The following is a 27159-nucleotide window of genomic DNA, read 5'->3' on the forward strand; positions in this document are numbered from 1 at the left end:
TCACTCTCCAAGACACCTGTAGGCTAATAATTCTCCACACTTTATGTAGGATAACTTTAACTTTGGGGTGTATCCTTACAAACATCGTTGACATACGCAATTATGTAAATGTAACATTTAACAAAATAAGAACAAAATTCCATCCGTTAAAGATGAACTATAGCATTCTCGAGATGTGTGACAGTGTTAGTTTTGTCTGGAAGGAAAGTAACAGCATAAGAAGGAGTAACTAGCTACCTATGAAAGTGTTAGGCAGATACGTTGTCCTCGCCAACACTGTCTGTGGTGGCGATCTCATGATGCCCCAGGATGACAAATGTCCAGACATTTGTTAAAGAATAAGTTAGCCTTACAGCAAAGCAGAGCAAAATTAGACTGAGGCTTTTTTTCAGGCTTTCTTTTCTCTCTCTCCCACCTCTTCACCCCCTGCCTGCCCCTGTTTTGGTTTATTTTTGTCACCTAGAGAGAAATAATTGAGGAAGAAACGATAGAAAATTGTTCTAGAAAACTGATCAACATAAACATTTCAAAGTCAAGTGGTGGTAATTAATAGGATACGACGAATTCACTGAACAACTACTATGTGCTTGCAATTTTGAGATTAGGGAAAAACTTTTTATTGTGAAATAATTTTAGGCTTACAAAAGAGTTGAAAAAAAAAAACAGAGAATTTCTGTTTCTTCTTTATCCACCTTCCCCTTATGTTAATATTTTACATGGCCATAGAATGTTGATCAAAATTAACAAATTAACTGGAATAATACTATTCATGAAAGTATAAACATGATTTGGATTTTACCCATTTTTTCCCCCCACTGATTTATTTCTTTTTTTGGTCAAGGATCTAATCAAGAATTCCACATTGCATTTGGTATAATTATTTTTAATGCTTATATATACGTCCTTTAGTAGGCATGATGTTTAAAAAATTTTTTTTCATTACTTTATTGTTGACAGTATCACAGATGTCCCTTAATTTCCCTCCCCTTTCCCCCTCCTCCCAGCCTCTTCCCCACCCAAGGCCTTCCCGATACTATTGTCTGTGCCCATTGGTTATGCATATATGTATATACATTCCTTGGTTAATCTCTTCCCGTCTCCCCCCCACCCCACCAAGATATGTTAGTCTGTTCCATGCCTCTCTGCCTCTGGACCTATGTCAGTTTGTTATGTTCACTAGATTCCACTTATCAGTGAGATCATGCAATATTTGTCTTTCTCTGAATGGCTTATTTCATTCAGCATAATACTCTCTCTAGGTCCATCCATGATGTTGCAAAGGGTAAGAAATCCTTCTTTTTCACAGCTGCATAGTATTCCATTGTGTAAATGTACCTTAGCTTTTTTATCCACTTATCTACTAATGAACACTCGGGCTGTCTCCAGATCTTAGCTACTGCAAATAGTCCTGCTATGAACCTAGGGGTGTATATATTCTTTCTGATGGGTGTTTCAGACTTCTTAGGATATATTCCTAGAAGTGGGATCAGAGGGTCAAATGGAGATTCCATTTTTAATTTTTGAAGAAACATCATATTGATTTTCATAGTGGCTGCACCAATCTGTAGTCCCATCAGCAGTTTACTAGAGTCCCCTTTTCTTCACACCCTCACCAGCACTTGTTTGTTGTTGATTTATTGACAGTAGTCATTCTGGCAGGTGGCAGTGATGTTTCATTATAGTTTTTATTTGCATCTCTCTGATAATTAGTGATGAGCATTTTTTCATGTTTCTTGGCCATTTGTATGTCCTCTTTGAAGAAGTGCCTCTTCAGGCCCAGTGCCCGTTTTTTAATCGGATGGTTTGTCTTCCTTTTGTTGAGTTCTATGAGTGCTTTGTATGTTTTGGAAATCAACCCCTTATCACCTGTGTCATTGACAAATACGTTCTTCCATACAATGGTTCCCTTTTCATTTTGATGAAGGTGTCTTTTGCTGTTCAGAAACTTTTTAGTTTGATGTAGTCCAATTTGTTTACTTTTCCCTTTGTTTCTCTTGCCCTAGGAGATGTATTGGAGATATCTGAGATATTGATTCCTATGTTTTCTTGTAGGATATTAATGGCTTCATGATTTACATTTAAGTCTTTTATACATTTTGAGTTTCTTCTTGTGTTTGGAGTAACTTGGTGATCTAGTTTCATTTGTATGTAGCTGTCCAATTTTCCCAACACCATTTATTGAAGAGACTGTCTTCACTCCATTGTATGCTCTTGCCTCATCTGTCAAGTATTAATTAACCATAAGGATGTAGGTCAATTTCTGGGGTTTCTGTTCTGTTCTGTTGACCTATATGCCTGTTCTTGTGCCCGTACCAGGCTGTTTTGATTACATTGGCTTTGTAGTATAGTTTGATATCTGGAATTCTGATACTTCCAACTTTGTTCTTCTTTCTCAAAATTGCTGCAACTGTTTGGGGTCTTTCGTGGTTCCATACGAAATTTTGGAATATTTGTTCTGGATCTGTGAAATATGTCATTGGTATTTTATTTTTATTTTTATTTTTTTTAAATCCTCATCCGAGGACATTTTTCTATTTATCTTCAGAGAGAGTGGGAGGGAGGGAGAGAGAGAGAGAAACATCAGTGTGAGAGAGACGCATCGACTGGTTGCCTCCAGCATGACCCCAACCAGGGCCAAGGACCGAACTGCAACCAAGGTATGTGCTCTTGACCAGAATCAAACCCACAACTCTTTGATCCATGGGCCAATAGGAATTGTGTTGAATCTATAACATTGCTCTGGGTAGTATAGACATTTTAATTATGTAAGTTCTTCCAATCCATGAACACAGTATATGCTTCCATTTGTTTGTATCTTCCTCTATTGCTTTTTTTCAATGACCTGTAGTTTTCCAAATACAGGTCTTTACCACTTGGTAAAGTTTATTCCTAAGTATCTTAATTTTTTTGTTGCAATGGTGAATGGTGTTTTTTAGTTTCTCTTTCTGAGGAGGTGTATAAAAATGCTACTGATTTCTGGGTATAAATTTTGTATCCTGCTACATTGCTGAATTCATTTATAATATTTAGTAGTTTTTTGGTGGAGTCTTTAAGGTTCTATATATACAATATCATACCATCTGTAAATAATTACAGTTTTACTTCCTCCTTTCCAATCTGGACGCCTTTGATTTTTTTCTTTTTTTCTTATCACTATAGCTAGAACTTCCAGTATGGTGTTAAATAAGAGTGGAGATGGCAGACATTCCTGTGTTGTTCTTATTCTTAGGGGACATGCTTTTAGGTTTTGCCCACTGAGAATGATGTTGACTGTAGGTTTGTCATATATGGTCTTTATTATGTTGAGGTGTTGTCCCTCTGCTCCCATTTTGCTGAGAGTTTTTATCAAAAATGGTTGTATTTTGTTGAATGCTTTTTCTGTGCCTAATGATATGATCACGTGATTTTTATCTTTCATTTTGTTTATGTGATGTACCACATTTATTGATTTGCAAATATTGTATCAGCCTTGCATCCTTGAAATAAATTTCACTTGGTCATGGTGTATAATCTTTTATTATATTGCTGGATCAAATTTGCTAATATTTTGTTAAGGGCTTTAGCATTTATGTTCATCAGGGATATTGACCTGTATTTCTCTTTCTTTGTAGTGTCTTTGTCTGGTTTTGGAAATAGGATAATGCTGACCTTGTCAAAAGAGCATGGAAGTCGTCCTTCCTCTTGAAGTTTTTGGATAGTTTGAGAAGTATAGGTGTTTGTTCTTCTTGGAATGCTTGGTAAAACTGTCCTGTGAAGCTGTCCAGATTGGGGCTTTTGTTTTCTGGGAGTTTATTGATTGCTGCTTCAATTTTATTAATTGATATTGGTCTGTTCAGGTTATCTTAATCTTACTGGTTGAGTTTTGGAAGATTTTATATATCTAGGAATTTGTCCATTTTGCCTAGGTTGTCCAATTTGTTGGCATGTAGTTGTTCATAGTATTTTCTTAGAATCCTTTGTTATGTCACCTCTTTTGTTTCTGATTTACTTATTTGAGTGCTCTCTCTTGGTTTCTTGATGAGTCTGGCTAAGATCTTATTTTTTCAAAGAACCAGCTCTTATTTTCATTGATCTTCTGTATTGTTTATTAGTCTCTATATCATTTATTTCTACTCTGATCTTTATTATTTTCTTTCTTCTATATACTCTGGGCTTTTCTTGTTGTTTCTAATTCATTTAGTTGTAGGATTAGATAGTTTATTAGAGGTTTTTCTTGTTTCTTGAGGTAGGCCTGTAGCTGAGAACTTCCCTCTCAGGACTGCTTTTGCTCTGCCCTATAGATTTTGGTTGTTCTGTGTTTATTTTCGCTTGTCTCCAAGAAATTTTTTGTTTCTTTGTTGAACTTGTTGGTAACCCATTCATTAATTAATAACATTCTATTTAGCCACCATGTGTTTGACTGTTTTTGTGTTTTTATTGGAGGTGATTTCTAGTTTCATGCCACTGTAATCCGAGATGATGTTTGATATGATTTTAATCTTCTTGAACTTGTAGAGACTTAGTTTGTGTCCTAACATGTGGTCCATCTTTGAGAACGTCCGAGAAGAATGTATATTCTGCAGCTTTGGGGTGAAATGTTCTGCAAATGTCAAATAAATTAATCTTATTGCCCCGGCTGGTTTAACTCAGTGGTTGGAGCATTGGCCTGCAGACCAGAGAGTCTGGGATTTGGTTCCCGCTAGGGGAACATACCAAAAATAAATAAATAAATAAATAAATAAATAAATAAATAAATAAATAAATCTTATCTACTATGTTGTTTAGGGTCACTGTTTCCTTTTTAAATTTTGTCCAGAAGATTTATTCAGTGATGTCAGTGGGGTGTTAAAGGACCCTACTATGATTGTACTGCTGTTAATCTCTCCCTCAAAGTCATCCAGAATATTTTTTTTATATATTTGGGGGCTCCTTTATTGGGTGCATATATGTTGACCAAGGTTATATCCTCTTGTTAGATAGATCCCTTCAGTGTTATGTAGTGACTTTTATTGTTCTTGTTATGGCCTTCATTTTGCAGTCTTTTTCTCAAATATAAGTATTGCTACCCAGCCTTTTTTTCATTTTCATTTGCATGAAAAATTTTTTCCATCCTTTCACTTTCAGGCTGTGTGATTCTTTTTTCTTAGACTGGTCTCTTGTAGATAGCATATATATAGGTGATGTTTTTTATTTTTATTTATTTTTTATTTATTATTATTTTTTTTATCCTCACCCGAGGATATTTTCCCATTTTTTGTTCAGATAGAGTGGGAGGGAGAGAGAGAGAGAAACATCAACGTGAAAGGGACAAATCGAGTGGCTGCCACCCGCACTGCCCAACCAGGGCCGGGGACAAACTGCAACCGAGGTACGTGCCCCTAGTGGGAACCGAACCCGGGTCTCTCTGGACCACAGGCTGACACTCTAACTGCTGAGCCAGACAGGCCAGGGCAACATTGTTTTTGTTTTGTTTTTTATCCTCACCCAAGGACATTTTTTTTTTTTTTAATTTTATTTTTTTATCCTCATTCGAGGACATTTTTCCATTTTTTTGTGTTCAGGTAGAGTGGGAGGGAGAGAGAGGAAGAGAGAGAGAGAAACATCGATGTGAAAGGAACACATCGAATGGCTGCCACCCGCACAACCGACCAGGGCCGGGAACAAAATGCAACCGAAGTACGTGCCCTTAGCGGGAACCGAACCCGGGTCTCTCAGGACCGCAGGCCGTCGCTCTAACCGCTGAGCCAAACCGGCCAGGGCCTAAGGACATTTTTTGTTGTTGTTCAGATAGAGTGGGAGGGAGAGAGAGGAAAAGAGAGAGAGAGAGAGAAAGATATATAGAGAGAAACATCGCTGTGAAAGGGACACATCGAGTGGCTGCCTCCCGCACGACTCAACCAGAGCCGGGGACAAACTGCAACCGAGGTACATGCCCTTAGCGGGAACCAACCTGGGTCTCTCTGGACCACAGGGCGACGCTCTAACCGCTGAGCTGAATCGGCCAGGGCTTTATTTTTTATCCATTCAGCTACTCTGTGTTTTCATTGGAACATTTAAACCATTTACATTTGGGGTTATTATTGATAGGTACTTATTTATTGCCATTTTTATTCTTTATGCTTGTGTTCCTCTCTCTCTCTATTTCTTTTTCTTACAACAGTCCCTTTAGCATTTCTTGCAGTGCTGGTTTGGCTGTAATACATTCCTTTAGCCTTTTTTTTTTTTAGTGTGAAACTCTTAATTTTTTATTCAATTTTGAATGATAGCTATGCCAGATAGAATAACCTTGGATTCAGTCCCTTGCTTTTTACTACTTAGTACAGTTCATGGCACTCCCTTCTGGTCTGAAGTGTTTCTATTGAGAAATCTGAAGACAGTCTAATGGGAGCTCCCTTGTAGGTAACTTTCTGTCACTCTCTTGTTGCCTTTATGATTCTTTCTTTAGCCCTGGCCAGACTGGCTCAGCAATTAGAGTGTCAGCTCATGGACCAAAGAGTTATGGGTTTGATTCCCAGTCAAGACCATGTTTCTCAGTTGCTGGTTCAACCCCGGTTCCTGCCAGGGTCATGCAGGAGACAACCAATCACTGTGTCTCTCACGTCCTCCCTCCCACTCTATCTAAACAAACAAACAAACAAACAAACAAACAAAAATAAACGGGTTCTTTCTTTGTCTTTAATATTTACCGCTTTCATTATAATGGGTCTAGGTGTAGGTCTTCTTGATTCATCTTGAATGGGACTCTGTTTCCTGAAATTGTTTGACTTTTTTCTTCACCAGGTCAGGGAAGTTTTCTGTCATTATTTCTTCTGACAATTTCTGTATTTCTTGCTGAGACTCTTCGACTCTTCTCCTTGTGGTACCCCTATAATGAGGATGCTGTTATGTTTTATATTGTCCCAAAGCTCTCTTAAACTATCTTCTCAATTTTTATTTTTTTTTTCCTAATTGCTACTCTGATTGGATGTTTGTTTTCTACCTTGTCTTCTAACTTGCTGACTTGGTCCTCAGCTTGTTATAATCTACTGTTGATTCCTTCCAGGGTATTCTTTATTTCAGCTATGTCATTCTTCATTTTTGACTGGTTCTTATTCATGGTTTAACATCTTTTTTCATGCTGACGTAGTTCCCACTAAGTTCCTCATAGTTCTCATAAAGTTGCTTGTAGTTCTAAGTTGTTTGAACATCCTTATAATTATTACTTTGAACTCAATATCTGATCATTGCTTGCCTCCATTTCATTTAATTCCCTTTCTGGTGATTCCTCCATTTCTTTCATTTGGGAATTGTTTCTTTGTCTACCCATTTTAGTGGGTCTGTTCATCGAGGGTCATTGAGTCACAGTGGCAGGGTCAGGTGTGCTGGGTCATGTAACTGGGTCTAGACATCTGGGGTTTCCCAGTTAGGCACACTGGGTTGTGGCAGATCCATGCATTCAGGGATGTCTGGTCATGGCTGTGGATCTGGATGCAGTGTATTGTGTTGGCGGGGCCAGTCCTCTGGGAGTGCTGGGTCAGGTGCACTGGGTTGTGGCATCTGGTTTGTGTGTCCAGGGGCATTGGGTCTCCTGTCTGAGGCCCTGAGGTGCTGGGTCATTGCCGTTCCCCTCACCTTCCTCCCAAGGAGGACCCTGTGGATCATCCTTTATGGTACTTTCTCCATTCCCAAGTGGCTAGAAGTGCCTAGCTGAACCACATGCGGCGCGGCCGGCTGCTCCCCTGCCAGGAGGGCTGACACTGCCGGCTCCGAGTCTCTGCTTCAACAGGCAGCTGCTCCCCCACACTCACACCCACACACACCATGCGTTGCACACGCTCACCCACTCACACTCTCACCCTGGTCCTGCCCGCTGCCATGTTGGCTCTACATTTTTACCTGTTTAATAGTTATTTTAACTTCTGGTGAAGAGCCAACATTTGTGTCCAACTTCAAGTTAACAAAAGCAGATGCAATTTCACCAACTATTGAAGAAGATCTCTTTAAAAGTGCCAGAAGCATTTTCATTATATAGATTGAAAAGTGTTTACCAATTTTGACTGCGTCAAATAGGCCCATATTATTACTTGGCCTAGGATGCTTTAGATTAAACTGGTTCCATATGCGATGCTGAATCTCATGATAGATGATTAAAACTCTTAAGGGAGACACTATTTTCCTCTAGAGTTAAGACATATTCAGAATCATAGGCTAGTAAGTGGGGGGAAAATTACAGCCAACCGAAGACATAGCAACACTGTTTAGCAAACAAGGGTGATGTTTGTAACAGGACTGGATGTGACAGCTTTCAAAGCATTATGTATATTTCTAGGCATACACATGTATGGCTCTGACAGCATGTCAGTTATAATTTTTGTAATAATGTGGATATAATTTATTAGAATTCAAATGTAGAGTAAACTGAGCACATGCTTTGGTCCAAAGTACTAATTTGTCTATTGCTGACAGTTTTGTATGTGTTTTAAGTAGAAATAAAGACATTATAATTGAATAAACGTTTTCCCCTTGCTAACCATGCCCTCTCAGGGTTAACAGCAAGCAAATGGAATAATGTGGAATCCTTACAAAAGTAACCACAAATAAGACAACCATGGGGAGAGGTGGGTTTCAGCTTTCCTGGTTGCCTGCCATAGAGGTTTACTCATATGTGATTGATTGCCCTGGTGAGTAATACCAGTTGGCAGACATTAGTAACACTTTGTCTTACTTTTGGTACAGTTGTTAGCTTTTCTATGTTTAGCATGTTTTCATATTTTAATAAGAATTCTGAAGCTGTGTATATATATTCAGCATTAGCCTGAAACTTGACACTTTTGATTCTGGGGTAATTTATAGCTTCATCTGAATTTGTCATAACTACAAGATGCTTTCAACATATGGAATTATGCTTGTAAAATTTAACCTTATTACATTCCTTTTCCAGCCCCTGTGCATTTTTTAATACACATTTTACTTTGCATTTCAAATATTTTGATTATATATTGTTAGTGAGGTTGGCTTTGGCTGGGTTTTGCAGGAGACACAGAGGACGAGAGAAAACCAGGAGATATGTGGAGTTGTTTTTTGTTTTTTTTGACAACTGACCAGGAGGCTCCATTTCATTTATGAACCGAGATGGATGAGGTACCAGCCTGAAATCCTTTGTGATTTCGCCAACAACATGAGTACCAAGAATGTTTTTACCCCTGCACTAAAGTATCCGATGAGGTGTTGGAAACATGTGGACTCCTCCAGTATTTTGCGTGGCACACTTGCTCCCTGCTGGGATTTGGAACTCGTCCACCAGGCGAGCCATGTGAAAGGCATGAGCCTTCAACAATGGTGTGATGGAAATTTAAATAGGCCAGGACCCGAGCCAAGTTTGCAGAGTATTGTTTTAGACCGACTTTAGCTCAAGCCAATGAGAGGCTTGGCTTGCTTACTTCAAGGCAGAAGTTGAAAATGGCTTAGGGTTGCTTGAAAGTCCTGGGAGTTTCCAGATATTTAATAAAGCAACCCCCCCCCCCCCCATTCATCAGAAGACTGTTTTAAGAACTGGCTTGATGTAGGAAATGATGGGAAATACCCCCAAGAAAGAAGGGTCTGGATGGTTTTAGTTCACAATGACAAACTGTAACTGAAATTAAGTGGCTGATAATCCATTCTGTATTTGTGTATTTCAGTTTGTGGCAGCAGAGAAGTGCATTTGGAATGCTTTATTATGCCCCTTCTGTGGGGCTCAGCTAACACTGCCTCGGGCCCACGTGCAGGGAAACTCAGAGGTTTTTCTTAAACAAAAGAGAGGAGAGTTTTCTCCTGAAGCAGGTTTCCCAAGGTCACGGCTACTTCTAATTACAATTCTAATGAGACATAAGGAGATCTTCCCAGGAGATCATTACTTGGTAATTTTTCAACAATAGCTATACCATCTTCTTTCCTATTTGGAAAATACAGAAAAATGGCCCATCAGTATCCCTACCAGAGATTTCATTTTCATACTCGGTATTTCTGAATCCTTGATTAGTTCTCTGACAAGCAGCACATTTATATACAGTATGAAATATGAGCTTTATCTGTGCCTTGGTCTTAATTTAAAATTTGCATTATACAGTATTTATGTAGACCTTCTCTGCGACCTTTCAAGTACTTGAACAAATGATTCTCCATTAAAAGAGCTTATCTTGAAATATCTGTCTGAGCATTGTAAATAGCATGTTATGGATCACGCGTTTATTTAGGCAAGTGAAATACAACATCAAAAGCTAGCTCTGAAAAACTAGGCCAATATGGGCATTAAAAATATAGCACCATATATCTTGGGCAAGAAAGTTCTCCGGATCCCACGTGCTATGATGGGGAATATTTAGACTCTAGCGAGGATGACATGTTTCTTGATTCATCTCACAGCGCGAGTCTGCTTCATTTGCAAAGTGATAACCTATTACTATAACTAAACCGCCTATTGCATGGAGGCTCAGAAATAAAATAAAAAGATTAACCAGTTATCTTATTTACATATATTGAATTGCAGTAATACAGCCCGATCTCTGCCTCTCATTTGATTCTAATTAAAGCGTGGCAGAGAAACTGCAATCCACACAAGAGCTTATTTTAATAGTCAGAGCTGGCAAAGTCCCAATATCACAATGTAGCAATTAACAGCACGGCTGTATTTGCTATTCATGGTTTGATGTAAAAACTTGTTTATTAAGATGGGCTGGAGGCGCTGGTGTGCAATAGACCTGCATGTAATTAGATTCCAATTATTTGTCTGTTTCTGATATTGTAAACTGGCACTTAGCACATCAGTTAAATTGACACACGGCGCTGCATGGTTTACTCGGTAATTAAAACATGTTCTGTTAATTAGATGATGACCACTTTATTTCAGGGCTCTTGTGTTTGGGTTTTCTAGTGTGCTCTGTTTGTATCATGAGCCACCAGACGCTCCTCTAATGAGTCCTTGTTTTGTTTCAATTACCACCTGCTGTTCAAAAGCAAGCTTGTTTTAACTAAACAAAATTAATGCTTGTCTCTTCCTTTGTAAGAACTTAAACGTTAGACAAATTAATACGCTTATTATCGAAGTGCTAAGCTCCGGTTTTAAAGACTGCTAAGGCAATTAGAAGAAAGTTATAAGATGTTTTAGAGTGAGGCATAAATATTGTTTAGCGTATTAAGAGGCATTACAAACAATGAAATATTTGCCGGAGTTGAAAAGAAGCATAGAGGCTTAGCCTCCCCACCCCCCACCCCCCATTAAAGCTCTTGCAATTTGCAAGGGGATCCAGAAACTAAAGATACCAGGGAATTTCTAAGAGAAGGAATGAAGTGAACTTAGACATGCAGGTATGTGTCATGGTTATAAAAAGGTCCATGAATGATATTTGACCATCTTGGATGGTTTCCAAAATGACATGTTTGCTGCATGTTCTCTTGTACGATATATGCTGTTTTCACACTAAATAATCCTTAAAGCTGTTTCTCAAAACTACTGCAAACATTATCAGGAAAGCCACTTGACATTTTCTGGGCAGTTAGGGCTTGTCCTGTTGGCTATCACAGCCACATCCGAGTCCTCCCATGGAGCCACCGGAGCACAGTCTGTCCTCACATTCCCGCAGCCCTTCCCATCCCCCAGCTTCTCAGCGTCCTTCATCCATCATGACCGCCCGTCCAGAGCAGACTTGGGATGGTGCAAGGGCCAGGATCCAAGGATGACTGCTTACTTCCCAGAACACCTTCTAGGCCAGGTTTGGGGAACTCATTAATGAGGCTAATAAAGTAAGCCGCTGGTAGGTGTTTAAGGTACTCTACACAGAGTCAGGCATTTCAGAATGGCATGAAAAACCAACCAAACCAGCGAAGTCTATAGCCAGGGCTTGACCTGTGTAAGACAGTCAAGTGCAAGATAATTTCAGGGGTATTTCAAAGTCCTCTTTTGGAAGCTGTGATTCCGAGTTATTCAGAGTTTATGTCAATGTGCTTTAGAGTTAACATGTAGCATCTTTAGGAACACGCACAAGCCAATCTGGAATGGTGTATTCACAATGTGTTTTCTTGGAAATGTATTTTAATTACAAGGGGCAAGTCATGCTCTTCTGTTGCCTAGAATTGATTTAACTCTTACAAGCGAATTCTAGAATTTGAAATACCATTTACACCAGAAATTCAACACACTGATGTTACAATGTAGCGTGCCAGTCTTAGCCAGCAAAGCCATGGCCCGGCAGTGAAGGTGATATGCTTGTGTACAAAGAGTAAATGCCACACTTCCTCCTGGAACTTTAATTGAAAAAAATTAACAGCAGCTGATTTCTGTACCTTCGGGGATTTCCCAAGCAGTGGGCCCAAGCGAGCGCCAAGCTTCTGCTGGAGTCGACGGCAGCCGCAGCCGGTCGCAGCCCGCGCTCCGCACACTTACTCCTCCAGGCTGCATTTGCCCTCGGTGAGTATTTTACAAAGACCGAAAGTAATTAGATGTGCCTTCCTAAATGCCCATTTGCTCATTAGCATTTCGAAGTGCATCTTGTGCTGCGGCCCATTGTGGTGCATTAACTGCTCTAAAACATAGACACGACTTCCATTTATTTATTTATTTTTAAATCCTCCCTCGAGGATATTGTTTCATTTATCTCCAGACAGAAGATGGTTGTAGCCAGTGGATGTTGGCCTGTTACAGTGCACACTGTTGGAGTGTGAGGGACACGACCTGACCATGAATATCCAGGAAGCACTGAACCAGACCCAGGAACCACGTCTCATGTATACATTTAAAACGTAAACCTTAAAAAAATAAAAATAAAATGTAAACCTTAATTTATATATTTGTGGTAGACATTTGCTATTCCGTTCCCCTTTGTCAGATTTCTTTTTAATTTTTTTCAGAGAGGAAAGGAGAAGGAGAGAGAAATATTGATGTGAGAGCAGAACATCTATTGGCTGCCTCCTGCACTCCGCTCTGGGAACTGAGCCCACAGCCAGGGCCTTCGTCCTGACTGGGAATTGAACCAGCAACCTTTCGGTGCACTGAATGATGCCCCACCAACTGAGCCACACCAGCCAGAGACCTTTGTCTAATTTCTTACTTGTGTTCTCGTTCTTGCCCATTTACACCAGGGGGGTGAGGTGGGAGGGGGGCTGACTCCACTTCCAGTTCTAAGTGAGAAGGCCAGGCTGGTCCCACTCCTGTTGGCCACGGATGGTTCCATCTGGCCACCTGATACAGGATGCTCCAACCCCGAAGCCAAGGATGTTTGTTCAATAGCTGAAGGAAAGATCTTTTCTTTTCTTCTGGATGGAGGCCTGGAGGGAAACAGCCCCAGTAGTTGCTGGCAGGCATCTTTGACTGTCTTTGGAGTAAGGTGCACCCACAGGAAGTAGAGCCAACAGATGGAACTTTATCAAATCAGGTGTAACCTGTTTTAAGTCACACTTGAAGTCAGAGTCACCCCTAGATTTATATAAACCATTGTCTCCTCCACTACCTACATCATTTTATTAAAAAAAAAAAAAAAAAAAAAACCACCTAAGTCAGTTAAGGGTGGGTATTTTCACTTGCAAATAAAAAAACTCTCAACTGACACAACCCAACTTTTCATGTCACATGGTCATGTTCTTTTACCCATTCAGCTTCTGAAGCTCAAGAGAAGGATCTCTAAAGACGGATTCTCCACCTGGGGTCCAAGATGGATTTTGGAAGATTACTTAGTTACCTGAAATCATAAGCAACGTTTCATGCTATGTGCATTTTTTTGGAGGGAGTCAAAATGATTATCAAAAATGTTCTCCAAGGAAGTTTAAGAACCCCTGTTAATGGAACCAAAGTCCTGGGAAGTCACTGAGGAGAGATGAAGCTACCTGCAAATGTTGATGTGTCTACTTCAGAAACTCAGGATCATGCACAGCGTTCCCTGAAGAAATCTGCATTGTTACACCTAGAGCTTTTCAGCAACTGGGATTGGTTGTCCTGAGAGATAAAGAAGGCAAATTGGGCTGCACATGAATGAATGAAGTGGTGCTTTTTGAAAAAAGCCTTAGTGATTGGTTTGCTTCCATGGATGTACGATGTATATAGAATATACTGCATAAATGTACCCCTAACAAAGCCACACCAAAGGGTCTGTAGCAAGAAATAGTTATTCATAGTTCATGTTGCCCCTGACGAACATGTATTCTCAATTTCAAATGCACTTAGAAAAGGGGCTCACCCAGAGCGTCTGTACTCAGAGGATAAACTAGAACAAGACTCAAAATGTTTGTAATGCCATAGACAAGCAGGGTGAGTCTCTTCATCATCTTCCCATATTCTCTCATCAACATTGTTTCATCTGGTCTAGATGAAACCAGGTCATCTTAGAGGAAATAGTGCAAGATAAAACAAAGCAAAGCGAAACTCAACTCAACTAAAAATTAAAAAAACAAATTCCTCCCAAACTTATTACTCACTCATACTTTAGAATTCTGCCCAATTATCCAATCAAAGTGATCCAAAGCACAGGCTCTAGAGCCAAGCTGTGAATTCAAATCCGGCTCTATCACCTTCTGTTAGGTGGCCTTGGACAAGTGCAGTGGAACCTCGGTTCTTGAACTTAATTTGTTCTGGAAGTTTGGTCAAGAAGCGATTTGTTCAAAAACGGAATCATCTTTTCCCTTTAGAAATAACGTCAAATGAGTTCAGTCGTTCCAGACCCACAAATGCTTCCATGTTAAACTTTGTTATATAGAGTACATGTCTCATGTACTGTTTGATCTGTAGACGAACACATCTCTTCTTACCTTTGTCGAACCAGCCCCTGTCTGAAATGAGTCACTTCCAGCGCTGGTCCCAGGGGCCCTTTCAGGAGGTCAGTGAGGCATCTTCACCTTCTCACACACCCACTGCCAAATGTGGTCACTAGCTGACTGCTGGTCACTTATCCAGATCAACAACCGTTTGCCTCCCTCTTCAGTTGCCTGTCATCATTGCTCATTCACACCATTAGCACTCTTGATGCTTTAAAATTGTGCTAATCGGCCATTTCACCAGAAACAAAAACGAAAAACAAAAACACAAAAATACTCACAGCACAATTTCCTGAGATGTTAACAATGCAAGACTTAGTGGTAAAGAGACTCATATTCTCTTCTTTGCCTGTGGCCTGTGAGAGGCTTTTTGTCATGCTGAGGTATCATTATGAAAGGGTTGTCCTGTCCAGAACCTGTTTTGTTCAACAATTGAGACATTTTTTCTGTGAGCAACTTGGTTGAGAAACAAATTATTTGAGATGGGAGACATTCGAGAACCGAGGTTTGATGTATATTTACATATCTGTAACTGTTTGTTATTTAAAAAGCAATAATAGCCAGGCTGGCCGGTGTGGTTCAGTGGTTAAGCATCAACCCATGCACCAAGAGGTCGCCTGTTTGATTCCCATTCGGGGCACATGCCCAGGTTGTGGGCCAAGTCCCTGGTTGGGGGGCATGCAGGAGGTGACCAATCAATGTTCTCTCTCACCAGTGTTTCTATCTCTCTCTCCCTCTCCATTCCTCTCTCTCTAAAAGTCAATAATGGGGGGAAAAAGCAATAATAGGTTAAATTATATAAATGGCTTGACACTCATCTATATTTATTAAAAGAGCAATTTTGTATGATTCAGACCCTAACCTTTCCTGAATTAGGTTCCGAGGGCTGCTGTAACAACATACCACAGACTGTGGCTTAGAACTACAGAGATCCATCCTCCTACAGTTCTGAAGACTGGAGTCCAAAATCCAGGTGTCCTCAGAGCTGTGATCTCTCTGAAGTCTTTAGCAAAGAACCCATCCTTGCCTCTGCCTGCTGCATTCCTCAGCTGGCCGCTGCATTGCTCTGTCTCTGCCCCATGCACATGGCATGCTCCTGGGCGTGTGCCTGAGTCTCTCCTTACGAGGACACCACCCTACTCCAGTGTGACCTCATCTTAGCCTGATCACATCTACAAAGACCCTATTTCCAAATAAGGTCACATTCACAAGTACTGCAGTTTAGGACTTGAACTGTTTTTTGGTGGATACAATTAAACCCACTATACTACCTCATAGAAATGTTATAAGAATTAGAGAAATTAATGTATGCAAGTGTTCAAAGTAGTGTCTGGCACATAGTAAAGACTCAGTGAAGATCCCTATTGCTGTTATTATCACTTTTATTGTATTGACAAAGCTCTCCCCGTCTTAGACTCTGCATACCTCCATGTCTACCCAAGAATCAAACAAACTTGATTTCTGTCCTATATTCCCAAGGTAATTACTTATGTACTATTACTACTGACCCAACTGTAAAATCTCTCATCATAGAGGTTTTTTTTTCTTTTCTAAATCTAGCTGCAGAATTTCTTCTTTAAAGGACATGTCATTGGAAAGCCAGCCCCAGACTGGCCGAGTGGAGTTGCTCTTTGAGGAGGTGGGACCACAGCAGGACCTGCTCACTGTGCTGCCAAGGTTCTGCTCCCCCAGTGGCGCCGGAGACCCTTCTTTGAAACATAGAAGGGTCCAGAAAAGACAGTTTAAAAACTACTGAGACACAAACAAGCTCATTTCAAGCATGTAGGAAGAAATGATCTTTGTACCCTTCTCCCACTTCCCTTTATTTTTTATTTTTTTTAATCTTCACCCGAGGATATTTTTCCATTTATTTTCAGATAAAGTTGGGGGGAGAGAGAGAGAGAAATACCAATGGGCTGCCTCATGCATGAGCCCCATTAGGGCCGGGACCGAACTGCAACAGAAGGAAGTACCCTTGACCGGAACTGAACCCGAGACTCCCCGGGCTGTGGGCTGATGCTCTAACCGCTGAGCCAAACCGGCCAGGGCCCACTTCCCTTTAGTTAATTAGCCTCCCCCTCCGCCCCTATATCCTGTGCCCCACCCAAGCCTAGGAGGAGGCGTTGCCACTCTGGGCAAAATCTAGGGTACTGACTGCTGTCTTCACCACTAGTAATGGCCTCCTGGTCTGTAACAAGACTGTGCCTAGCACACGATCCTGTGGTTTTCTGTGCCATATTTACCTGGGACTTTTCTAGCAGTAATCATCCACAGAGACAGATCTCTAAGATCTAGGCTCACTTATGCAGAAAGGGGAGGCCCTGCTCTTAACTTGGAGTGAAGCTATGTGGCCGCGTCTCCCTTTGTCAAAGCTCCACCTGACAGGCACTTTTAGTCCACTCAGGATGCTATAATAAACTATCACAGAATGAGAGCTTAGAAATAGCAGAAATTTGTTTTTCAAAGTTCTGGAGGCTGGAAGCCCAAGATCAAGGGGCAGCATCACCATGTTCTGGTGAGTGCCCTCTTCCTGGTTCACAGCTCGGGCCTCTGGCTGCATCTCCCACGGCGGAAGGGGCAAGGAGTTCTGTAGGGTCTCTAAAAACACTCATCCCATTTATGAGGGCTCCACCCTCATGACCTAGCATCTCCCGAAGACCTCACTTCCCAACACCATCACAGTGGTCATTAGAGTTTCGACATATGAATGTTATGGGGACATAAACATTCAAACAATAGCAAGCACTCAGGAAGAAGCCCAGCTAACACAACAATGGCAGTCTTTCTCATTTGGTTATTATTCCTTCTATATAAACCTGTGGGAACCTCTGGAGTAGAAGAATGATTACCAGGGCTGAGTCTGGCTGTTTCTATGAGGCCTAACCAAATGTGATCAGTTCTCTTTAAAGTTTCCTTCTTCCTTTCTTCTGCAAATGAAATCTGGGTTTTCCGAAGGGATGCTGCTTTGACTGTCAGCTTCTCCTGTGCAGGAAGCTGCTTTCCAGTGTCCTGTGAACTTGTAGTCACAGCAAGCTGGAGCTTTCGTTAGGATCATTCTTCATTCCATGTAATGACTTATCAACTCATTTAAAAAGACCCACCAAGTTATGGGCTCTTTCCCGCTCTCTGCGTTGCTCTCCTCTTTCCTGTTGTACTCACCCTCATTCTCACCCCAAATACCTGTTCACTGGCAAGGTAGACAGGTTGAGTTACAGTCTTTTCTCACTCCTGTTTCTTTCCAAGTGCTCAGGGACGTCTTCCCCAAACAAAAGTGGTCACAAGCTAAACACAGATATGCATTAGTCAGGGTTCTTCAGAGAAATAGAACCAGTACAATGTGTATATTTATATAAGGAGACTTACTATAAGGAGTTGACTCATGCAATAATGGAAGCTGAGAAGTCCCAAGGTCTGCACTTGGCAAGCTGGAGAGCCCAAATTCATTGTGTGGGTCCAGTCTGAGCCCAAAGGCTTGAAGACCACAAGAGCCGATGGCATATGTTCTACTCCAAAAGCCAGCAGACTCAACACCCAAGAAGAGACCATGTTTTAGTTTGAGTCTGAAGGCAAGAAAAGGCAGGTGTCTCAGCTCAAGGCAGTCATCAGGAGGAATTCACTCTTACTCTTAGGCTTTCAACGACGGTGTGAGGCCCACCCACATCAGGGAGGGCAATCTGCTTTCTTAGTCTACAGATTTAAAGGTTACTGTCATCCAGAGACACCTGCACAGAAGAAATTTGACCAAATATCTGGACACCCTGTGGTCCAGTCAAATTATCACATAAAATTAACCACAGAACTAGATGGTTCTCTCTTCTGAGAGAAATTCTGCAGACAGCTCTTGCTTTTTGTGCCACTCTTCTTAGATTACTTTAACAGTTTTATAATTGGTTCCCTGTCATCAATTGCCTCATGCCATTTTATTCCACACATGACTGGCAGATCAAACTTCCTGAAATGCCATACCCTGCCTTTTTCCTGTCTACTCCAAATAAATAAATAAATACATGCACACATAAGTAAAAGAAAAAAATAGAATTCAAATTTCTCATTTTGGAATTCAAAGCCATCCACAAATTAGCCCACCGTGCTTTCCAAAAATGCATCCTGCCCTTCAGCCACATGGAATTTTTTTATTTTCCTTTTGGTATTTTACTCTCACAGAAACCTTTCCATTCACCTGGAATACTCATCCTCTTGCTCTCCTGTGTATATTTTTCTAAATTCAGTTAAAACTACTTGTTCTATTTGCTGTGTTTATAAAACATGTTCTCCACATAATTATAATAAAACTTTCATTTTAAAAATTCTGTTTATATGTTTCTCCCTACCACTAGCCAACATTTCTCAAAGTATATACCTGAAAAAGATAGCCCCACAGAGAAAAAGTCACTCTATAAAAAGGGGGGGTTCCTATTTAAAAAAATGACAAATACTGTGGTTATTTGTAACGTATAAACTAAAGATTCTAAGAAATTCCCCAGAAAAGAAACCTATTTAACCTGGTCTAATCTAATATTTGACCATTTTATTTTTCAATTTTTTTTACTTTTTATCCTCACCTGAGGACATTTTTCCATTTTGTTGTCCAGATAGAGTGGAAGGGGGGGGGGGAGAGAGAGAGAGAGAGAGAGAGAGAAACATTGTAAAAGGGACACGTCAAGTGGCTGCCACCCACACAACCCAACCAGGGCCAGGGACAAACTGCAACCGAGGTACGTGCCCTTAGCAGGAACTGAACCTGGGTGTCTCGAGACTGCAGGCCAACGCTCTACTGCTAAGCCAAACCAGCCAGGGCCTGACCATTTTATTTTAAATTTGATTTAGTTTGCATTCATACTGGCTGGAAGTTTGTTGAGCTTCTTGGATCTGTGGGTTCACTTTATTTGAAAAAGATTCAACATCATTTCTTCACATTTTTTTCTGCTCTATTCTCCATTTTCCTTTCTGGACTTCAATTACATGATTAGACTATTTGGTATTTCCCCATAGCTCGCCAATGCTCTGGACGGGTATCTACCTTTTCAGCCTTTTCCTGCCTCTGGCTTTAGTTTGAATACATTTAACAGACCTGTCTTGGTCTTTTCTTCGTCAGTGCCCAGCTTCCTTCTAAGCCTCTCCCATAAAATTTTTAAACAACAGATAGTATATTTTTTTGATGCTAGAATTTTTAGTTAGTTCTCTAGAAAGTTTCCATTTCTTGCCAGGGATAACCTCATTATATATACATCTTTTCCTATAAATAATTTTATGTTTTCATAAAAATTATTTAAAGCTTTCACTAATGTCAATAACTGGGTTCATCTATTGACCTGCTTCTATTGACTGTGTTTTCTTTTGTGTGTCACATTTTGTTACTTCTCGTATATTATAATTTCTTACTTCTCATATCTCTATGTAAAATGTAGCATCTGAAAGGTGAAAGGTATTGAGAATAAAGTTGTGGCTTTTTTTCCTTTGAAAAGTGGATTGAAATGAAAGTGGATTGTTCCCTCTCCTAATCCAGTGTGTGGGCTTCAACAGACCGTCTTGTAGAGATGGTGGGTATCTGCCAGGAGGAAGACTGGGAATCCATTTGCTTTTTCCAAAGCTGATCTTTGTGCCCTTTTGAGCTCGAGCAAATGAACAGGGGAGAGACAACAAGGTGAGAGAGCACACCAGTGAAACAGCCTATATTGCTGTACTCAATGTGACCAGAACAGATGAGATTTGTGTGGGTCAAGTGGACCAACCAGACTTGTGCCGTCCTGCCCTCCATCCTAGATGGCTGCTGCCAAGAGGCTGGGGGTAGGGAATGCGGGTGGAAATGGGGAACTTGGAGCCTCAGAAGAGTTTATTCCACATTGGGGATCTCTCGGTGAGAAGGACTCCAGTAGGGCTTTCTGGAGAAGTCACACATGAGTACCACTGTATCCTTGAGGGATAGGAAAGGAAACACAAAGAGGCCCCACTTGAGAGCAATGGTTATACCCTTCATGACTGCACTGCCCCATCAGGGTCAGAATGTTTTATAACTGGATACATTTAAGTTTCCCCTAGGATGAGCTATAAGCCAGGGCTGTGTCTGTCTTTCCTTGTACTTCATTCCTGCTGCCTACCACATTGCTCGACACACAGGGTCTCAGTGTCCCACATGTATATTTTGAATAAGTGAACAAATGAAACAGAATATCCCTACTTCTCCCTGTACCTTCTCTTCACTTTTTGGTTCTCCCTGGCACTCCTCACGTCTGACACATTATGCATTTGCTTATTCGTTCAGTTGCGCTTCTCTTCTCCGCAGGATGGAAGCCCTGCGAAGGGGCGGGCTTTGTTTTTCCACTCTGTGTCCCGGGGCCTCGAACAGTCACTGTGCTCAGCAAGCATTTTTTTTTTTTTTTGAATGAATGCTTTTGCTGTATGCTACAATCAGAACACAGAATATGAAAACGGGAGAGGGGCAAGCTAAAAAGATAAGTCACGGCAAACATGTGATGGGTATTTCGGTAGTGCAGATAAAATTGAGGCAGGAGAAAATGTATGCTAAAACAGTTTTTAGAAATGAATTGTGAAGCTATTTCAGAGAACCTTTCTTTAAATTTTTTTCATAAGTTTTAATATATATCTTTAAACAGAGAACTTTGCGCAAATCTTCAAAAAATTCTAACATTTAAATAAGTCACTGTATGACGGATAAAGAAAGAAACAATTCCGGATTGATAGAATTACAATCTAAGGTGTTAGCTGAACACCAAATATTTAAAAAAACCAATTGAAAAGACATTTGAATACTGGCTAACCTGAGACTTTGTATAGTAACCGAACCTGCTTAAGCAGATACAGTGAATATTAGCTTTGTAGAAAAGATTTTTACAAAAAGTTTTACTATGCCAAATGAAACAGTTTTATAGTCAAAAGAAATAATATTTTAACCTAATGATATACTTATGATATGGATTTGCTTAGAATATTCCCGACATATATAGCCTTCCCTCATCTTGCTTCCCCATCTTGCTTGTAGGCATCAAGCCACGCACCAGGTGAGGGATCGTGTCTAGGGTAGTTTGCGGCGGTCAGAATGATCCAGTTTCAGAGTGTTTGTAAACAGGACTTTGGCTGACATCTATCACATCATGGTCAATGAAGCTAGTCTATAGTTGTTTAACTGCTATAAAGAAAAAAAAGAGGTGATAGGCTTTTTCCTTATGTCCCTGAGCTTTATGTAACAGATACCTTCCCCAAGTAAACAATCAACAGTCTGGTAAGCTTGCAATGCAGCTCTTTGCTTCCTTTTACGGTCTGATTAAACGCAGCCAACCTCAACGTAATCCTCATCCCCGCTAGGAAAAAGGTAGGGTCAGGCAGAAGCAGGGGCCATTGCACTTTTTGTCAAAGATGGTGGGTAGGTGGAAGGCAAGTCTTTGAGATTTGCTTGACGTTACTTAGACGCTTAGTGATAAACCTTAATGGCCACATGGGGGCTTCAGGAACATGTATTTTAATAACCACACTTACTAAAAACGCACGCTTTGACGTCAGCAAGGTGTTTCACCACGCAGGAAATTAACTAGGAAAAGAATCTGCAAGTGACAATTTCTGCAGTAATAGATTTTGATGACTGTTTTCTCAAAATGCGCTGCTGATGCTTGACACCATAATGAATCATACAGATTACATCAATCATGCTGAGTCACCGAAGAAAACACCCAGCAGCCCCAAACCACTACGTGGCTGTCAAGTGTGGGATCACGATGGGCCATAGTTAGGAGGTATCCAAGTTTAGAAAGGAAAAATACTGTAAATACTTTATACTTAGTACCCAATTACCAAATTTAAAAAATGCTTTTAAATTCTCTCTGAAAAGGAGAAAAGAGTTTTATATTTAATTTTTTAAATGAGATATAAACCAAGAAAAAAAGCATATAGAAACAAATATTTTAAATCATATATATTACAAATTCACAAATTCATATTGATTAGGACCATTCTCGAAAGATGATTCAATCTCTCCAACTTGAATGCAAGTCTTAGCTTACTGAGCAAGTGAGGCATGTAGAAACATTCCCATGTAGTAACATTCCATATATAAACATCCCATGTACAAACATTCCCATGTAGAAACATCCCATGTAGAAACATTCCCATGTAGAAACATCCCATGTAGAAAAGGGCTTGCACTAAAGAATAAGCTGCTGGAGCAGGACACAGGTGAGAAAGGGGAAGGTAAATTACCCTGAAGGTTCTATATCACCCACAATGTTCCCAGGGAAGGTCTGTTTGACTCTCTTAACTAATATTTTTGTAGGATGTCAGTGTCTTCAGGATCAAGGGGCACTTCCTTCTAAGTCTCCCCTTCAGTAATTTTCAGCTCCATTTCCTCTTTTCTTATCCTAGTAGAGACAAGAAAAAATTGCACCTTTTTTTTTTTTCCTTTTCTACATTATTTTAAACTATGAAAATTTTAAAACATAAAATTTAATTTATAGCCCTGGCCGGTTTGGTTCAGCGGTTAGAGCGTCGGCCTGTGGTCCTGAGAGACCCGGGTTCGGTTCCCGCTAAGGGCGCGTACCTCGGTTGCAGTTTGTCCCTGGCCCTGGTCGGTTGTGTGGGTGGCAGCCACTCGATGTGTCCCTTCACATCAATGTTTCTCTCTCTCTCTCTGTTCCTCTCTCTCCCTCCCACTCTACCTGAACAAAAAAATGGAAAAATGTCCTCGGGTGAGGATAAAAAAAAAAAAAAAATTTAATTTATAAGAAGATTAATACTGCTCAGGTTAAGGGGGTGTAAGGGGTGCTCAATCCTTCTTACAGGGACCATTTCACTGACCCAGTCAGGTCTACAAAGAATACCTAAGAACACCTAGTGAACAGTATGGTAACTACTGTTTCATCTACCTTTGTATCTTCAGACCCAATTTCTCTTTTTTTATATGGTACAACCTATGTGTATTTGACCACAATTAAAAAATATATATGTTTTCATTGATTTTTAGAGAGAGGAAGGGAGAGGGAGAGAAAGAGAGAGAAGAACCTTGATTTGTTGTCTCCTGCATGCATTCCCTCTGGGGACTGAGCCCGGAACCTGGGCGTGTGCCCTGACTAGGAGTTGAACCGGTGACCTTTCAGGGCACAGGACGGCGCTCAGTCATGTGAGCCACACCGGCCAGGGCCCAGTTTCTAATACTAGCATTGGTTTTGGTTTCTGGCCCCCCATCTCACATTTTAATATGTGCAGTTTGAAACTGAAAAGTCTTGGAAAAATCATGCTGAAATTCTGATCCAAGAAAATGAATGCCATGAATGAGTAAACTGGTCAAGTTTAGCACGACTGGTCTCGTCTCTGCAGATGTATTTCCGAATACCTCTGATGACGGGGATATCTCCACTGGCATTTCCTTGTTTCCAAATTTGTGATTAGGTGAAACTTTCAGAAGTTAGTTAAAAATTCTTTTTTTCTATGTTTTTAAAACTCTAAACTGATATACCAAATTCTTGGATTTTGTAGATGGTTGTAACCATTCTAATAGATGAAGGAGGGAGAATAAGGAAAATAAATGCAATCTACATGTACTAATTTGACACACCAGGAAAGAACTCTATGCACGTGTGAGGGGCACAGAGTAGTGGGCATCACTGTGAGGGCAGTAGTCAGCCTGCCCAGAGTCCAAGTCCACTGATTACCAGCTGTAGAGCTTTGGTAAACTGTTTCGTCTTCCAAAGCCCACGTTTCATCTGTAAATGAGTATATTAACAGTGTCTGACCACCGGAGTTATTATGAGAGAACATGGTAGCACACATAAGACACTTACCACAGAGACCTCACTTTCAGCAAACACAGCTGGGCCTTGAACGACACAGGGCTCAGGGACCCCAACAACGCCCACGCTCCTTGTGATAGAAAACCCACATGTAATGTTTGACTCCCACAAAACATAAGTAGTCCCTCAGTACCCACGTGGAGTTGATCCCAGAAACCCCCATGGATAACAAAATCCATGGATGATCTAGTGCCCTATGTGAAATAGTGTAGATTAATGCATATAGTCGGCCCTCCGCAGCCAGTATTCCTGGCTGCAGACAGAAAATGGTACAGGCATTTTTTGAAAGAAATATGTGCACGAGTGGACTTGCACTGTTCAAACTCACGTTGTTCAGGGTCAACTGTCCTCACATGTCATCTACATTGTATACCTTATTTGGGAAACAAGAGTCTATTATAATTTTTGCATGCCACTTTAAATTTTTTAATGTTTGAGAATAAAACTATTTTTTAACCCTTCTTGAGATTAAAAAATCAACCAATCTTAATCATAGACTTTCATTAGAGGATTAAATACTCTAACAACAAATATTGATATTATTTTTCATGACTTGTAGAAATATAAGCAAAGAAACAATGTAGTTTGACTGCAAGTGATGTTTAAGAAAATGCTTGATTCTTCATAGCTCTCCCATTAACCAGTAGAAAATATTTACTCTGTAAAAGAGTTCTCTCTTTTTGTTGGATCTTTAGCAGCTTTGACTTTGGACATTGGCTGGTATATTTTTGGATCCTTGTCAAATGGCTAGAATTGAAAGTTGGGGAAACCAGAAAGCCTTCATGGTGAATTGTGGCCTGGGCCTTATAAAGCTTCTCAAAGAACATCACAGTTTACCACCTGCTCTTAATTGCCTGTTTCATAAAAACTGGTGGTGTGGTGGGTGGGTGGAGGTTGGTGGGGGCTGTTTCCACTACCCAAGTTTTGCAGCTTGTGAGAGCAAGTCACATGAGAAGGAAAGAAACCATGGACTGCTTTGATGACAGTTGGCCATCGCCAAGGAAACTGCTCCCTTGGTAACCGTGGTCAGTACATCTGTCTAGTTGCATTTCTAACACTCACATAGTCACTACCATGGAAAATGTGTTTTGAAACAGAAACACATAGGAAAAAACAAATAAAAATATAATGGAGCTGATAAGGAATTTTTTGCTTTACGGCAAAGTTGTTAGGTCGGAGTTGCTGTGTCCAGCAGAATATGGTGAGGGGTGTTAATTCGTCAAAGGAAACCAAAATGCCCCAATTCAAGCCAGCCTGTAAAACAAGACAAATGTAAATCAGATACTCATTGGGTCTATTATTCATAATATATGTGCGTTTAAGACTCCACAAAAGTATTCGGTAAGGATCTTGTTTCAAATATTGAGCACACCCAAGCACAGGTAAGCTAAAGTTTGCAGACCTTTATCTGTCTGACGAGATGTGGGCAAGAGTGCAGGAGATACAGACCCTTTCGGAAAGAGGGTAGAATGTTAAGAGCCATCAGAAATTAGGAAAGGCAACTAGAAGAAACATCTAAGGTGGTGGGAAGTGTTCTATTTGAGAACACTTGACTTGTCCATAGCTGTTCCTGAATACAATGATGCAATAAACAAGTAAGGAACGCCAACTGCCACGGCCTCTGGGAGGCTAGAGAGTTAAATTCTGAACATAAAAAGTTTGAGTAAAGAGAAACAAAGATTATAACATACAGTACCTACATGAATTTTATGGGAAGTTTACTGTTTCTATGAAAATAATTTGTGAAATATAATTAACACAGTGAATAAGATCTTCAATGAAATCATAATTTGAAGAGTTTATACCAAGAAGGAAAAGTAGAAATTCCAAAGGGGTGTCCTTTTGATTAAACACTTACATTAATATAAAGGGCTAAATAAATATGGGGAAGATATGTAATATTAGTTATATTTTATATTATAAAAACACTAAATGATGGGAAGGGATGGAGATAAGAATGGGTTATGATTTCAAATGCAACTTAAACGATAAATAGCCTTTAACAAATTTTGATGTGTTCTTACATATCTCAATGAAAATCATTTTAACGTCACTGCTGGCCAGGCCGTCACTGTGACGGAGGAGTCACCCCCATGCTCGCCGTGGACACTCGCTGTGTGAGAGCATCAGCCGCTGAGCAGGGCGTCCCGGGAGTGACAAGGGACCGATGGTTGAAGGCTGCTAACGCTCACGATGGCGCGGAACATGAGCGTATACAAACATCAACAACTGCGTCAAAATGAATTCAGAGGAGCCGGACTAAAAATAAGCAGAAATTTTAGGAAGACTTTAACCAATTTATTTTACTTATGTTTTACTTTTTATGTTTGCACAAGTGTGAAATATAATAAAAAATGTGTCTAAGTCTAAAACTGTTATTTTGATAAGTATAGAATAAAAATTCTAGGTGATAAAAAAGCATTACATTATAGTTTAAGCAGCACTGTTTTTTCGTTCTTCGAGATAAATAAAAAATGGCATATCTCATAACTGACAGTATCTTACATTCAATGAAATACGGGGCTACGTCTGGACATCACCGTTTACTGTCTAAGAAGTGAGAGCAGAAGAGGGGAGAGAGACTGTGATGAAAACACTGACCAGGAAGGATGCTACATACCAC

Source organism: Molossus molossus, unplaced genomic scaffold, assembly GCF_014108415.1.
Source record: "Molossus molossus isolate mMolMol1 unplaced genomic scaffold, mMolMol1.p scaffold_m16_p_18, whole genome shotgun sequence".
In the NCBI taxonomy this organism is placed as follows: domain Eukaryota; kingdom Metazoa; phylum Chordata; class Mammalia; order Chiroptera; family Molossidae; genus Molossus; species Molossus molossus.